The sequence below is a fragment of the Suricata suricatta genome, chromosome 14, assembly GCF_006229205.1.
Source record: "Suricata suricatta isolate VVHF042 chromosome 14, meerkat_22Aug2017_6uvM2_HiC, whole genome shotgun sequence".
In the NCBI taxonomy this organism is placed as follows: domain Eukaryota; kingdom Metazoa; phylum Chordata; class Mammalia; order Carnivora; family Herpestidae; genus Suricata; species Suricata suricatta.
In genome coordinates, this window is record NC_043713.1 from 39,727,531 (window position 1) to 39,743,969 (window position 16,439).

The following is a 16,439-nucleotide window of genomic DNA, read 5'->3' on the forward strand; positions in this document are numbered from 1 at the left end:
CTCCCATCCCAGCTGTATAATGAGCCAGTTCTCCAAATAGCCTTGATTTTTTTAAATGTTTTATTTTTCATTTTCTATTTTTGAGAGAGAGACACACACAGCATGAGTAGGGGAGGGTCAGAGAGGCAGGGAGACACAGAACCCAAAGCCAAGCTCCAGGTTCTGAGCTAGCTGTCAGCACAGAGCCCAGCGTGGGGCTTGCACCCACGAAATGTGAGATCATGGACTGAGCCGAAGTCAGACGCTTAACTGACTGAGCCACCCAGGCATCCCTAGCCCTGATTTCTAACAGTGGGGAATGGTATTAAGAAGCCAGAATCTGGAAAGAGATGTAGTACACCCATTAGGAAATTGTTCCCAGCCTCCTCAGCCACTTTTTCAGGGGTATCATTAAGACAGAGCTTTTCTTAACTTTGTTATTACAGAAAAGACTATGTTGTAATTATTTTTGAGAGGCAGTATCAGCTGGTGGGAAGTGCATGACTTTTGGAAACAGTCATACCTAAATTAAAATCTCAATCCTGTTCAGTAAATTGCTTTAATCTGTTTCCTTATGTGTAACAGAAGAATTAATAATACATCTGTGGCAGACATTTTCAATTGTGTAGCTAATTGTCACTGCCTCTCATTACAGCAGTTACAAAACCCCATTTTGTTCAGGCAGCAGGTAGGCCCTGCCCAGGTGATGGAGCTGACTAATGATTGGTATATACCAAGCAACATAGTCTTCTTCACTCCAATGGTGACTAGTTTAGGCATAGAACTGTGTATTAGTCAGCTCAGGCTCCCTTAACAAAACACTATAGATTGGGTGGCTTAAACAACAGAAAATTATTCCTTACAGTCAAGGAGGCTGGAAAGTCCAAGATAAGGTTCTGGCTAAGTTAGTTCCCGATGAGGGCTCCTTTGTTGGCTTGCAGACAGCAGGCTTCCTGCTATGTCCTCACCCAAGGAGGAAAAGCTTGAGCTTGAATTCTTCTTTTAAGGGCATCATCTCATCATTTTGGGAGTTAGGGCATCTACACAGGAACTGGGGGGGGAGGGGACACCAACATTCAACCTATAATAACGTATAAGAGAATTCTGGCCAATGAGATATCTGGAGAGCCTGGAAAAGACTCTCGTCTTTGATAAGAAGAGAAGTGTATGTACCTCTCTCTTTACCTGCTACTGGAGATTGCTGAGCAAGGACACTGCATTTGGAATGGCTACAGCCATCTGTGACCATAAGGAGAGAGCCAATAAAATGACAAGAGAAACCAAACTGAAACCATAACATCTCTGAGGCATAAAATTAGTCAAAACTGGAACCACCCCATCTATAGGCCATTTTCTAGAGATATTAAATATCCCCTTTAAAAATCTACTTTCAGTTGGGTTTTGTTACTTGAATCTGAAAGCAACAATGTACACCCATGTTGCAGGGCCACCATGCATATTGAAAGACATAATACATGAGAGTAACTATTGCAGTGATGGGTGCATAGCAAGCATTCAGTAAACAGAACTATGGTGGTATTTCCTTAATTCTATGATTTGCATGTTCTTCATCTTAATATTTCTGAAATTTGGATTCATTCATGCCTCCAATTAGATTCTTCAATGGACTGATTCTAACTTGTTCGAGAGATGGACAAAAATAGGTTGTGATAGCTGTAAAGAAAATTAAAGCGGGGACAGGGAGGTAGAGAGTGATTTAGGGCTGTGAGGAGGCTCTCAGAAGAGATTTTATCTTCAGAGAGACTGGAATGGGATGGGGGAGTAAGTCAGGCAGACCCTCTGGCAAAGGGAGGGCCAGGCATGGGGTAGGAATGGTATCAGTAACCCAGGTTGGTGGTGCAAGAGGGAAGTGAGTCAGTGGGGATGATGTTAGGCCTTTCGGGGTGCTGGTCATCTTGTTTCTTAAGCTGGCTGCTGTGTTCAGTTTCTGAAAATACAGTAACTCAGTATACTTGTGATTTGTATGTATTTCCATGTGTTATGAAAAAAAGTTACAAAAATTGATGTGCATCTTAAAGCTGAGGGTGTCGTGGAATAGTTCTACAAGCCGTTATGCTGTCTGCATTTTTATAGCCCCTACAGCAGTGGCCTGTTCTCACAGAAGCTTAATAAAATATGATGGATTGAAATATTTGTTCCACATCTGCACGTGCACGTGAGTGTGTGCATGCGCACACACCCCCCCAAGAGAACTGAACTAACATTTTGTTAATTGTGGGACTGTTTATTTGATTAAGGGAATAGTTAAGATTTTAACTGCTCCTTTCTACTTACTCCAAGTAAATAATCTGGATGTTTCCAGAGCACTTCCTTAATTTGTACCAGTGGCTCTCAACTGGGGGGAGACTTCATGTATACTTTCCTCCCCCACCTTGAAGCCGTCTGGGATATTTGGTAATGTCTGGAGACATTTTTGGTGTTGAAGCCAGCATGGATGACAGGGAGGCTGTCAAACCAGGGTGAGGTGTTACTGACATCTGGTGGGTGGAGACCAGAGATGCTGCTTAATATCCTGTAATGCACAGGATAGGCTCCCCCAACAAAGCATTATCTGGCTCCAAGTGACAAAGTGCTGAGGTTGAGAAACCCAGATTTGGACCATGTGTCTGACTTGAAGCTGCTGTAATACCTAGTCAAGAAGGTCATACAAATTTTAGGGGACTATGGATTTATTCAAATTTCCAAATTGCAGGCAATGTAAGTGGAATAACCGACTCTCTCTAACTTCTGTCCTCCATTCCTACTTCTTCCTACTGGCCTCTTAACATTTCCAGCTCTGTAAGTTTGAGGGACATCCTGTAGGGATGTTGTAAACGGGCTTCAAACACTGGAAGAATGCCTGGACAAGATGACCATTATGGTTTCTCCCAAGTATGAAATCTATAGTTTTTTTCTCACAGGAACTTGGTGACAGAAAAGTGTCATGTGCAGTATGTGCCTTTTAGACTGAAGGGATGGGGGTGCCTGGGTGGTGCAGTCGGTTGAGCATCCGACTTCTGCTCAGGTCATGAACTCATGGTTTGTGGGTTCCAGCCCCACGCCAGGCTCTGTGCTGCCTGCTTCAGATTCTGTGTCTCTTTCTCTCTCTGCCCCTCCCCTGTTCGCACTCTGTCTCTCAAAAATAAATAAATGTAAAAAAACAGGCTGAAGAGGGGGGTGCCTGGGTGGCTCAGTCGGTTAACTGTCTGGCTCTTGACTTCAGCTCAGGCCATGATCTCACGGTTTGTGGGTTCAAGCCCTGCATCAGGCTTGGAGCCTTGTTGAGATTCTCTCTCTCTCCCTGCCTCTGCCCTTTCCCTGCTCACATGCACATTCTCTCTCTCCCTGTCTCAAAATAAATGAATAAACTAAAAAAAAAAAAAAGACTGAAAAGGGAAAATAAACTTCTAGTCTTTGTTCCCAAAGAAGTAGTATTTTTATATAAACCTGAAAAATCCTTCAAAAGCTTTCCCAATTTACTAATGTTAAAAAATCAGTTTTTATTTTTACCATTGGATCCTACTCATCTTGTCAAACTGGTCTTCCTAGTAACCGTAAGAAAATATTTTTTCTTTGGCAGAGGCATGAGGGAAAGTCAAGCGTCACTGCAAAAAACTATCAGTAAATGTACTGTTTGTTCTCAGCGTCAGCACCTTTAGCAAAGGCTTCCTATTATGAAGTTACCTTGATAGTTTAATAAGCAGAGTTCAGGAGGACTTATGAGTCACTAGACGACATCTCCTCCTGATTAATTTGTTTTTGATCTGAAATAATGATCTTGAAGATTTCTTCCACGTTTCTGAACCCATAGTAAGGTGAACCCTTACATTTTAATATCTCAAACTAGTAGATATCATATTAGAGAAGAAGTGTAGAGGGATACAAAGTAGTTTAAAAACTGTTTCAAACTTGAGGCATTCTAATGGCTTGTTTCTATTCAGGGAAAGTCAGTAGCTAGACAATCTTAAGGATTCAAATAGAGGTCCAGCACTTGCCTGTTGTTCTTCAAAGTCATGCCCACCCACTGGATAATCACAGAAACACCTGTGTCATTTCTCATTCTCACCCACCCTTCCAAAGAATGTCTTAAAATTCTTTGTTTCTCCATTTTACTATGTGGAAGGCAAAACCAGAAACTGCCACCGAGGATCTCTGGTTTATCCTCCAATCCATTCCTAAAGTGTTTTTGGCTTTGGCGAAAATAATCTAAAGGAAATAAAATGACATTTGGGCCATGGATGCCACTGGTTTATTTCCACCGATGGCAGATCCTGATTTCTCTGTTTGTACAGACCGAGCTAGAGTAGCCTCTGTCGCCCCACGAAGGTCGCGGCAGGACCTCTGTAAGAGTTCAAGTGACCCAGTGCAGTAAGTGTGGACCAGTAATTTTTTGAGCTACTCTGATCCACCTGACGACGTCAGATTTACGTTAAAATTTCACCTACTATACTTTTTCTCTTAATCTTCTTTAAATTTTTTTTTCTTGAGGGAGGGGATGTAGTTTTTACAAAATGTCTTTTTTTTTTAATGACTGTTATAATTCATTTAGAAAATACCAACTTAAGGGAGGGGGGAAAAGAGGTGGTGGTGAAGGTGGAGGGCACTTAAAGGGAAGAGCACTGGGTGTTGTATGGAAAACAATTTGACAATAAAATATTATGGAAAAAAAAAGAAAATACCAACTTAAAAATTTATATAATATTTTATCCAATTTATATATGACCCATACATTACATACAATTCTTAGAGTAGTTCTCTTAAAAACACTAACTTATGGGGCACCTGGGTGACTCGGTTGGTTAAGCATCCGACTTTGGCTCAGGTCATGATTTCATGGCTCATGGGTTTGCGCCCTGCATTGGGCTCTGTGCTGACAGCTCAGAACCTGGAGTCTGCTTCAGATTCTGACTACATCTCTCTCTGCCCCTCCCCGACCTGTGCTCTGTCTCTGTCCTTGTCACTCTCTCTTCAAATATAAATAAACATTAAAAAACTTAAGAAGAACCTCCAAATTCGAATTTATATATAAATTGTTATTGTAGTTGTTACTTAAAAAAAAAAACCTCAATAGCAAAGAAAAGCAGTATTTTTAACTTTATTTAAAATTTAAAAAACGGTTTATATTTGAGAGACAGAGAGAGAGAGAGACTGAGTGCAAGTAGGGGAGGGGAACATAGAGGGGGAGACAACAGTATCTGAAGCAGGCTCCTGGCTCTGAGCTGTGCCGCATTTAGCCGACTGAGCCACCCAGGAGCCCCAGTATTTTTTAACTTTAATGTTTCAATTCTGAACTTGAATTTTAGATAATAAAACTACATACTTTAAGACTGAATGTAATAAATTATATGATTTGTCTTAACCTTTCACCTGTTCCTCTAATGTTTGGGCTAATCTTAATGTAACAGGGCTTTGAGTGAGTCATATTGAAGCTAGCTTTAAAGAAAAAGATATTTTCTTTGGAAACATTAACTGCCTTAAAATTTTTTAAAAATATGGGTTTGGCAATGCTGTGTCACCCTTGAGTTGTTAGGTCACATTGTGAATTCTTATGTCCAGTTTTGTGTAAACATAGACTGCTCCTACCTATTTCTTCCTGGATATAGACATTTAAACTCAAGGTCCAGAAAAGTCAATGTTATTTTATTTGGTTCTTAAAACATTTAAAAAAAAAACCAGAGTTGCTAACAAGTAATTAAACATAAGCTCTTAAAATATTTACTCTTTTGTCTTCCCAATTATCTTCTAATGGAGATGTCAGCAGTGGTTCTCAAGCTGGAGTGGCATCAGAATCACCATGTTAAAATACAGACTGCAAGCTTCCCCCAGACAATTTCCAATCATCAGTCTATGAATCAAGGGGCATAAGATCTGTGTTTTTAACAAGCTTCCTGGTTATGTCAACGCAGTTGGTCTGGGGATCACACTTTGAAAACCAGTGTATTAAACCAGAGTAGCAAAGGAAAGGAAGGAATAAAACCTGGATAATTCATTGACTGGATAATAAATCCTCAACTACAGGGGTGCCTGGGTGGCTCAGTCAGCTAAGCATCCAACTTCAACTCAGGTCATGATCTCACGGTTTGTGCGTTCGTGCCCTGCATCAGGCTCTGTGCTGACAGCTTGGAGCCTGGAGTCTGCTTCATATTGTGTCTCCCTCTCTCTCTGCTCCTTCTTTGTTTGTGCTCTGTCTGTCTCTCTCTCTCTCTCTCAAAAAAAAAAAAATTAAAAAAAAACCCTCAACTACAAAGATGTGTGAAATGATAGATTCTAAATTAGGAAATTCAGTAACTGAGTGATATCTATCACAAGAAGATTTTTCATTTTAGAAGTAATCAATATAACAGGATTACTTTAAGTAGTGTTTCCTCCTCCTTTACATCTCTTCTAGTTTAAGTTTTATTGATCTTGAGCACTTATTATTTTTGAAATATTTTACCATTTTATGGGTATGTGTTTTCTATAACTGCCATGAATGCTTTTGCAATCAAGCAAAATCTTAATAAATCTATATAAAATATCTCACATAATTTGACAGACAAAAATGATGCTGTTTCCACCTTTTTGCTACAATATATTCCTGAAAATTACACTAAAAATGAAGAAAATCAGATTTCCATCCCCATAAGCTTAAGAAAACCAAGAGCTTCAGACTGTCCCTCTTCACCATTAGATGGCGCTGGTCTGTCAGTAAGGCAACAGTTGACGCCAAGGTTCAAAATGGAAAACGCATTTTCAATTGGCCTCACATACATAAGCGGAGGCCAAATTAAAAACTGTGAGAATCAGGGCTTTAGAAAGTTTATGAATCTTTTTGCAGGGCTATTATCTGTGAAATTAGGAAAATCTTAATTTACATTTCTTGTCTCTTTTTTCTTTCCTTTGTAGAAAAATTCTAACTTGTAATGAAACTAAATCAATTATCTGAAAGTTCAGGCCAGACTGATGACTAATAGGACAGTAAATACATTAAAAAAAAATTTTAATGCTTATTTATTTTTGAGAGAGAGAGAGACAGAGAGAGAGTGAGAGAGAAGAGGGGAGGAGCAGAGAGAGAGAGGAAGACACAAAATCCAAAAAAAGGTCCAGGTTCTGAGCTCTGAGCCGTCAGCACAGAGCCCGATGTAAGGCTCGAACTCACATGAGATCATGACCTGAGCCAAAGGTGGACGCTCAACTGACTGAGCCACTCAGGAACCCCAAGTGAAGGCAAGGTAATCCTTGGCAATGCTTCCTATATGGAGGATAGGGGAAGCGGGGAGAGGATCCTGAAAATCTGAGTGGCTAGAAGGATGTAATTCTCAGACTTGTTAAGCTTAGATCCTGGGGAAGCCTTTTGAGTAGGGAGGAAAGATACTAGACAACAAAAGTAGTGCACAGCGAGGGGTGTCTGGGTGGCTATCTGTCTATCTATCTCACATCTATTTACTGATGAACGTTTCGGTTGCTTTCATGTGTTGGCTTGCAATGAACATACGGGCACATATATATTTTTCAGTTAGTGTTTTCATTTCCTTTGGATAAATACCTAGAAGAGGAATTGCTGGGTCATATGGTAATTCTATTTTTAATTTTTTGAGGAACCTCCATACTGTTTTCCCCAGTGGCTGTACTAATTTACATGCATTTCTTTCTTGGATGATCGTTTATTTCCAGGAATTTAACCATTTCTAATGGTTGCTAATTTGTTGGCATATAAATTGTTAATAGCAGTCTGATGATCACTTGTATTTCTGTGGTATTTGTTTTAACCTCTCATTTCTGATTTTATTTATTTAGGCTCGTCTATTTTTCTTGATAATCTGGCTGAAAGTTTATCAATTTTATCTTTAAAAAAATCAGCCTGTAGTTTCTTTTCTAATTTTTTTAAGCCTCTATTTCAGTTGTTTCTACTCTGATCTTTATTATTTCCTTCCTTCTACTAACTTCAGGCTTTACTCTCCTTTTTCTAGTTCCCTTAAGTGAAAGGTTAAATTGTCTATTTGAAATTTCTTTTGTTTCTTGAGGTGGGCCTGTATTATTAGAAGATTCCTTCTTAAAACTGCTTTTGCTATATCCCATAGGCTTTTGGAACATTGTGTTTTCATTTTCATTTATTTCAACGTACTTAAAAAATTTTTTTTTTGTTTTTACAGAGAGAGAGAGTGAGCGAGCAAGGGAAAGAGGTAATGGGAGAGAGAGAACCCCAAGCAGGCTCCATGCTCAGTGTGGAGCCTGATGTGGGGCTTGATCCCACAACCTGGGATCATGACCTAAGCTAAAATCAAGAGTCAGCTGCTCAACCGACTGAGCCATCCGGGCACCCCTTTCCTCTTTGATTTCTTCTTCATTGGCCCAATAGATATTTAGCACCATGTTTTAATTTTTATATGCTTGTGTTCTTTCCAGTTTTCTTGCAGTTGATATCTAGTTTCATGCCATTGTGGTCAGAAAAAATGCTTGATAGGATTTCAATCTTAAGTTTATTGAGACTTTTTTTGTGGTCTAACATGTGATGTGTATTCTGCTGGGTTTGGATAAAATGTTTTGTAATAATCTACTAACTCCATCTGGTCTACTGTGTCATTCAAGGTCAATGTTTCCTTCTTAATTTTGGTTCTAGATGATCTATCCATTGATGTAAGTGAGGTGTTAAAGCTCCCTACTGTTACTGTAGTACCATCAATTCTCCCTCTGTGTCTATCAATATTTGCTTTACGTATTTAGGTGCTCCTGTATCAGATGCATACATATTTACAAGTGGTGTATCTCCTTGTTGAACTGACCCCTTTATCATTATGTGGTCCCTGTGTTGTCTCTTGTTACAGTCTTTGTTTTGAAGTCTATTTTGTCTGAGTATTGCTACCCCCAGCTTGCTTTCTGTTTCTATGCATATGGAATATGTTTTTCTATCTCTTCACTTTCAGTCTGTGTATGCCTTTAGATATGAAGTGAATTTCTTGTGAGGTAGCATATAGATGGGTCTTGATGTTTTTTACCCCGATAGCCACTCTGTGTCTTTGGATTGGAGCACGCAGTTCATTTACATTTAAATAACTATTGACAGGTATGTATTTATTGCCATTTTGTTCACTGTTTTCTGGTTGTTTTTGTAGTTCTGTTTCTTTCTTTTCTTGTTCTCTTATGATTTGTGACTTTCTTTGGTGTTGTTTGAAAGCCTTTCATTTTATTTTTTTAAATTTACTTTTTTATGTTTTATTTATTTTTGAGACAGAGAGAGACAGAGCATGAATGGGGAGAGGAAGAGAGAGAGGGAGACACAGAATCAGAAGCAGACTCCAGGCTCTGAGCTGTCAGCACAGAGCCCGATGCGGGGCTCGAACCCACAAACGTAAGATCATGATCTGAGCCAAAGTTGGAGGCTTAACTGACTAAGCCACCCAGGCGCCCCTATTTTCTGTGTATCTATTATAGGTTTTTGGTTTGTGGTTAATGTGAGGTTCATATATAACAACCTATGTACATAGTCATCTATTTTAAGTTGGTGGTCACTTAAGTTTGAATGCTTTCTAAAAGCACTACATTTTTGCCACCCCCATTTGTGTTTTATATTTTTGATGTGATAGTCATAGATCGTGTTCTTTTGTGCATTCCTTAACTAATTATCACAGACCTGGTTGATTTTACTACTGTTGTCTTCTACCTTGTTGCTGTCCCTGCTGTGGAGGCTCTGTTGACCCAATTTCTAGGTCCCCTTCACAGGGAATTATTCCATATATAGTTGTAGATTTATTGCGTCTGTGTGCGGAGGGGAGATCAGGATTTTCCTACATTGCCATCTGAACCCTCCTCCTAATTTTAGTTTATTTTTTTAGTTTGCATTGTAGGGAACTTGAAAGAGTAATGGATGGAGGTACTTTAGAATAAAGGAAATCTGAACTCTCATCTCATTTCCACCCAAATCTGCCCTCTCATTCTTCACCCGGCAAGGCAGCACCTGCTTAACTGATGCAAATAATTCCCATGCAGGTGTGATTTTGATGTGAGACACAGAAGTGTGTGGCACAGAGTCGGTGCTCAATAATATTTGTTGAGGGGCACCTGGCTGGCTCAGTCGGTTAAGCATCCGGCTTCTGCTCGGGTCATGATCTCACAGTTTGTGGGTTCGAGCCCCGCATTGGGCTCTGTGCTGACAGCTAGATCAGAGCCTGGAGCCTGCTTGGGAGTCTGTGTCTCCCTCTCTCTCTGACACTCCCCTACTCACGCTGTCTCTCTCTGTTTCTCAAAAATAAATTAAAAAACATTAAAAAAATAATATTTGTTGAATGAATGAATGTATCAGGGTTCAATCAACCAGAGATATCTGCATTTTTTTTTCTTTTATTTGAGAGAGAGAGAGAGTACTTGTGGGGGAGAGGGGCAAAAGGAGAGAGAGAGAATCCCAAGCAGGCTCAACACGCAGCACGGAGGGGGATGCAAAGCTAGATCCCACGAACCAGGGATCATGACCTGAGCCAAAATCAAGAGTTGGGCACTCAAGCGACTGAGCCACCCAGTTGTCCTGATATGTGCATTTTCAAAAGAGAACAGAGATGAGATGAATCCCTAATTAGAATCTCTCACGATTTGTCTATCACCATTTCTCAGTGGGAGTGCTGCGGGCATTTACAATAAGAAAAACATTCATGAGTAGCCAAATTTTTCTTGAAGGTCCTGAAGAACGTTGGAGGTGTAGCATCCCTGGATTGCAAGTGTTAAATACGAGTAGCATCCTGGGCTTTGTGACAACCAAAATGCCCCTTCCAATATTTCCTTGAGAACACTTGCTCCCAAACCAATTCTCCTACTGGACTGCACCCTCCCTCCACTGTACTCTGCCTGTGTTTGATTACAACATCCCAAAGTTTGGAAAAATCCCCTTTTTGAAAAAATAATGAGGCAAAATTGTTCCCAATTGGTCAACAACTATCTCTTCTTTCTAGACTCTTTCCTGACCAACTTAACCAAAATTCATCTTTTTAATTTCCTAATGATTTGAACACCTCCCTTAAAATGCTTACTTGTTAATTAGCCCTTTGTGGCTTCCCTTGGTATCAGGAAGGCTGCACTCATCTTTCCACATGTTGTTTTGCCTTACATTCCAGCTATAATGAACTCTTTCATTTCTTCCAAGCACGCACCCTTGTCTTCAGGCCTTTGCAAATGCTCTTTTTTCTATCTGGAACATTCTTTTCCCTCCTTCTCTTCAGATCATCTCACTAGTTTATAATTATTCTCAGATCTTGGCTGGGATGATCAGTGCTGGAGCTCATTCCGTAGGCTCCATAGTATTATCTGTTCTTTAATCATTGCTCTTCTTACTATAACCCAATTGGAAATTTTACAAGACCATAAACACCATAAGGACAGAACATGTCTGGTTTTTTCGTGGTCTCCCACGAATGTCTATTATGTTGTTTAAAATTGACCTAGGTGTCACTAAACAGTGGTCATATGTGGTTAGTTTCTGCATAGTTTCTTTTCTTGTGAGTATTACCATATTACCTTTAGACTATGGTATAAATACTTGTATTCTAGATTCCTTGATTCTTATCCCTAAGCTTTGCATATAATAAAAATCTTAATAATTTTTAATAATTTGAAATCAACAAAAATGGTACAATGTCATATGTGGTATACATTTGATACTTTATGATAAACTTGACTGAGAAAAGAGTCTCTCATCATATATGTTTGAAAAGTGTTATTCAACTGTTAAAATTTGTGGCACTTTGAAAAACAGGGGGAAAAAAGCTGTGATGAAGACCACTCAAATTGATCTAAAGCTTATTTATTATTTCAATTAAGGCTTCTGACTTTTACTATAATTTGGCAGTTTAAAAAATGCCAATTGCTATGCAATGTATAATTTTTTCCATATAAATATTTGTATGCTTCATTCATGAATAAAGTATTTTGTAAAATTGAGACCAGTAAATTCTTACTCTTCCACCTGTCTGACAATTAGATTAACTGGAAAGTTTCTATCAATACATATTTCTGGACCTCAGCTTTGGGGATTTTAATTTAGCTCATCAGGACTGTCTAATGATTGGGAAGAATTTAGCCAAAATAAATGCTCATACTTTTTTTTTTTAACAGTAATTCTCTATAAGTTCAGTATTAAAGAATTTTCTGTTAAGAGCTGACATTTTCCCATAACCTTTTAGAAACAAAAACAAATGTGTAATCATGTTTCTAAAATCGCTGGGTGTAACTGATTATTCTTATAGGCTTCAATACGTATCATCTAATTTACACTTGAATTTACTCTAAATTCTGTTATCTAGTTGTATATTAAAACATTAAGCACAATGCCAATGTAATTGATAATTTCTAGATAGTTGAACCTACTTGTTATGTGCTGAAATGTATGTTTCAATGAAGCGTATGGAGAAGTCTTAACCCCTAAAATCTCAGAATGTGACCTTTTTTGGAACAGGATCTTTGCAGATTTAACCACACTGAGGTCGTTAGTGTGATCCCTAATCCAATATGACCAGAGAACTTATGAAAAGGGGAAATCTGGACATAGGCTCAGGCATGTGCAGAGGTAAGATGATATGAAGAGATACAGCAAGGACGTTAAGTGAAGATGGAGGATAGAAGTGATGTATCGAAAGGGCCAGAAATGCCAGAGATTGTTGGCAAACCACCAAACATCAGGAAAAGGCAAGGAAGGAAACCTCCAGATTTAAGAGGGAATGTAGCCCTTGATTTCAGACTTGTAATATCTAGAGCTGTGAGATAACAAATTTCTGCTGTGTGAAGCCACCCAATTTTTGGTACTTTGTTATAGCAACCTTAACAAACGAATACACCAGTGGATATAACCGTTTATAACACAATTTGCAATCACTTAATCCTTAAAATGTTGTTTGATTTTTAAAAACAAGCTCACTTAGTCAAAGCCAAAACTGAGGCAACCATTGGAAAATCTCTCCCCCAACTGCTCTCTTTCACAGCCTGGTGAAGCCTCTGGACCCTTTCCCCAAATACTATTTTTAAGTTTACCTAATAAAAAGCACTGAATTATAAATGAGCCCCTTCTATTGAAATAGTTGTCAGAATTTAAGAAATACCAATTTGTGGTACAGTGATATCATGCACTGCATTATCAACACGTTAATAATTAGATCTAAAAGAAAGTATATTAGTAATGAGAATAAAGGGTACTTTCAGATAACTGTAGTATGATGTGACAGTATCTGTGAATTCTACTGTGACAAAGACGCAGGTATTGTTAATCCTTTTTTTTTTTTAAATTTTTAACCAAAGGGATTTTTAATTTTTATTTATCTACTTAAAATTTTTTTTAATGTTTATTTTTTCTTGAGAGAGAGTGTGTGACAGAGAATGAGCAGGGGAGGGGCAGAGAGAGAAGGAGATCGAATCCCAAGCAGACTCTGCACTGTCAGCACAGAGTCTGACACGGGGCTCAAACTCATGAACTGTGAGATCATGACCTGAGTCGGACACTTAACTAACTAAGCCACCCAGGCTCCCCAAAGGAATTATGTAAAAAAATTTTTAAAAATATTTACTTATTTTTGAAGGAGAGAGACAGAGAATGAGCAGGGGAAGGGAGAGAGAGAGGGAGACACAGAATCCGAAGTAGGGTCCAGGCTCTGAGCTGTCGGCACACAGCCTGACACTGTGTTGGAACTCATGAGCCACGAGATCACGACTTGAGCCGAAGCTGGGTGCCCAACCGACTGAGCCACCCAGATGCCCCAGGTACTGCTAACTCCCAGGCAGTGTTTTTCTTACACTCATAATTTAAAGAAATGCTAAAGTCAGATAGAGATGAGTAAGAACAGATACGTAATTTATTCCCAGTCATGTCTAAGGACCCTCTGAATTCTCCCTGTGGAGCATTTGCTAGTTGGTGGATCTTAGGTTAAAAAAAAACCTTGAAGAGGAAGACTGGTTTTATTCACAAAATTGTTTCTGCTTTCCATTTTGATAGAGTTGGCCTTAAATGACAATGTGATAGTTATGTGGATCAGTATCACCCTTTTGGTGTGTCTCCTGAACTGCACAGGAGAGCTAACGGCCACATGTCATAGACTGCCTTGCAGCTGAAGTTCTAACCATGATTTAGGTTCATTCTGCCAGCATTTACATGAGATCTGAAAGAAGGAAGTGAAGGAGAAGGAAGCAGACATGTCTGCTCTGCTTGCTGGCAAGCTGAGATGCAGATGTAGTTGAGTTTCTGCAGCATCTTATTACCGTTCTAGTGTCTATCGCTAGATTAATTAATGGATGCCAAGAGGCAGGGTCCTAGTACATTCAGTTGGTATGCCTCCTAGTAAACGCGGCATGGTTCTGGACTTGGCAGCAAAAGTAGCAACCGGATCCGGGCAATTTCCACACTGTGGAGGTAGCAGTGCTGGTTTCTGATCACAGGAGAGGTACCAGCTCCCTAAGTGGTGGGGTTCGGCTGTGTGGCTTTGTGTCATTACTGACACCTCACAATGAAGTCCCCTTCCTCAATCTTTCCTATACTTATGCAGTCAACTTAATGCCCTGAAATAAATCCCTTCTTGCTTTATCTAGCTACACTGAATTGCTATCTGCACTGCAACTGAACTCTGACCTGTACAGAATACAATTGATATTCCCTTCTATAAAAGACCTATTTCCTCAAGAATTCCTTGAGGAAAATGATAGATGACTGCTCTCCATTCTTTACCAAAGAGTACACTTTCCAACAACATCTTGGGAGCAAAATGCTGAACGGCCCACTGCTCACTGACAAAAAACAAAAAAACAAAAAAACAAAAAAAAACAAAAACCATACTCAAATGCATATCACAAAAAGTAGAATAGAAAATACAAAAAATAGCCCAGAATCTGTTCCAGTTCAGTTAGTTACAAACCGTTTATAAAGAAGTCAATTATTGCCCAAAAGAGTAAGAATACTGGGTTGCTAACATAGAAAATATGTGTAAATTATCACCTATTTCTCCGTAAATGTATTTGAATTGGCCTGCGTGTTGTACCATCTGAGGATAAAGGCAATTTCTTTTAAGTGAAAGGAATTTAGTATTTAACCCTCAGAGTAAGCCAGGTGCTATATTAGCTTGGAATTCTCCTTGGCCAGGTGGTATCACAGTGAGGGTATTAGTTGCCCTATTCTTCTTTTGGAGGACAAAAAGAAAATCCTAAATTATCGCAGAAAAGTTTCATTAACAAAATAGCTTGAGCTGAAAATTACCTCAATGACTTCAACAATATGAAGCGGATAAATAGAGCGTGAAATTGAAGTGGTGTGCCAGAGGTTTTAATTATCATATAATTCCAAGCGAGAGTTCACTGAAATCCCTAGATTGGATTAGTCATGTTTTTTTTCCTGTGATACACACACACACACCAGAAAAAAAATCTATCAATATAGTAAACTAATATTAATCATATATAAATATATTAATATAAAAATAGATAAAATATATTTTCCCCTTATTGCAATTCAATAAAGAGAAGGTAATCTTTTGAAGTTAGAACTTGTAATATAGAGAATGAACTTGTGTGTTTTATAAAAAATGTTAACCATTATATAAGAAAACGGAGTATGATTTTGTATCTAATTTCTCTGAACACATATTTTAAGTTTCAGGAAGGTGAGCCCACACTTAGGAAAACTCACTTTATCAAATCCCATTTAGCAAACCCCCCTAAGCCAGACACATTTCTTAATCATGTGCAGTTCCTTTAATAAACGGAAAACAAATATACTTAAAATCCAATCTGAGCACACAAACCAAGCATAAGAAACGGAGCTCTAGAGACCGAACAGTATTTTCCAATGGTTCAATCCCTTTTCTCTCGTAACTTCTCAAAAGTGAATTAGACTGTGGCCCTGCACATCGATTCCTATCACATTTTAAATTAAAAAAAAAAATCTTACTATTACATATGTGTCTTGCCTTTAACACCAGGAAGTTGCTTTAAAACACCAACGTTGTGAACTTGCCGTTAAAACTCTATGTGGGTGATTTTAACGGTAACGTGGCTTTACCAAACATTAAATTAAATTAATAAAATGCGGTTTTTGAATACCCTATTTGTAGCCGTTCGCTGCCGTCTAGGAATACAGGTGTTTCCTCGGTGTGGCCGGGCCCCCGAGGCGGACGCGAGGCGGCAGCCCCGGGGACCGGGGAGGCCATCGCGAACCTCCTGGAAGGAGGCCCGGCTCCTGCCTCCATGTTGCCCGTCGGAGGGAAAAGACCGCAGACAAAGCCTGGATCTCCAGGAAAGCGGCTCCCCGCTCCGGGGCCACTACCCCCACACATCGGAGCCCGGGAAGGCGCCGGGGCCGGTGGCGGGACAGGTCCGCACACGCCCGCGGCGCCGCGGCAGGTCTTCCCGAAGCCTCGAGGTCCCAGCTCGCCGCAGCCTGCCCGGCCCTCTCCCACCCTCCGGGCACAAAGAGGGAGCGCCGGGCGTCGGGCTCCGTCCGGGCGGAGGCAGGCAGGTCGTGC

General features: G+C 39.6%; 1 protein-coding gene across 1 annotated transcript in view; it reads right to left on the bottom strand.

The window, feature by feature from the left end:
- Positions 1 to 16,439, bottom strand: part of DSG2 (desmoglein 2) — a 59,966-nt gene that overhangs the window by 26,172 nt on the left and 17,355 nt on the right. The gene's annotated exons all lie outside the window — the stretch shown is intronic.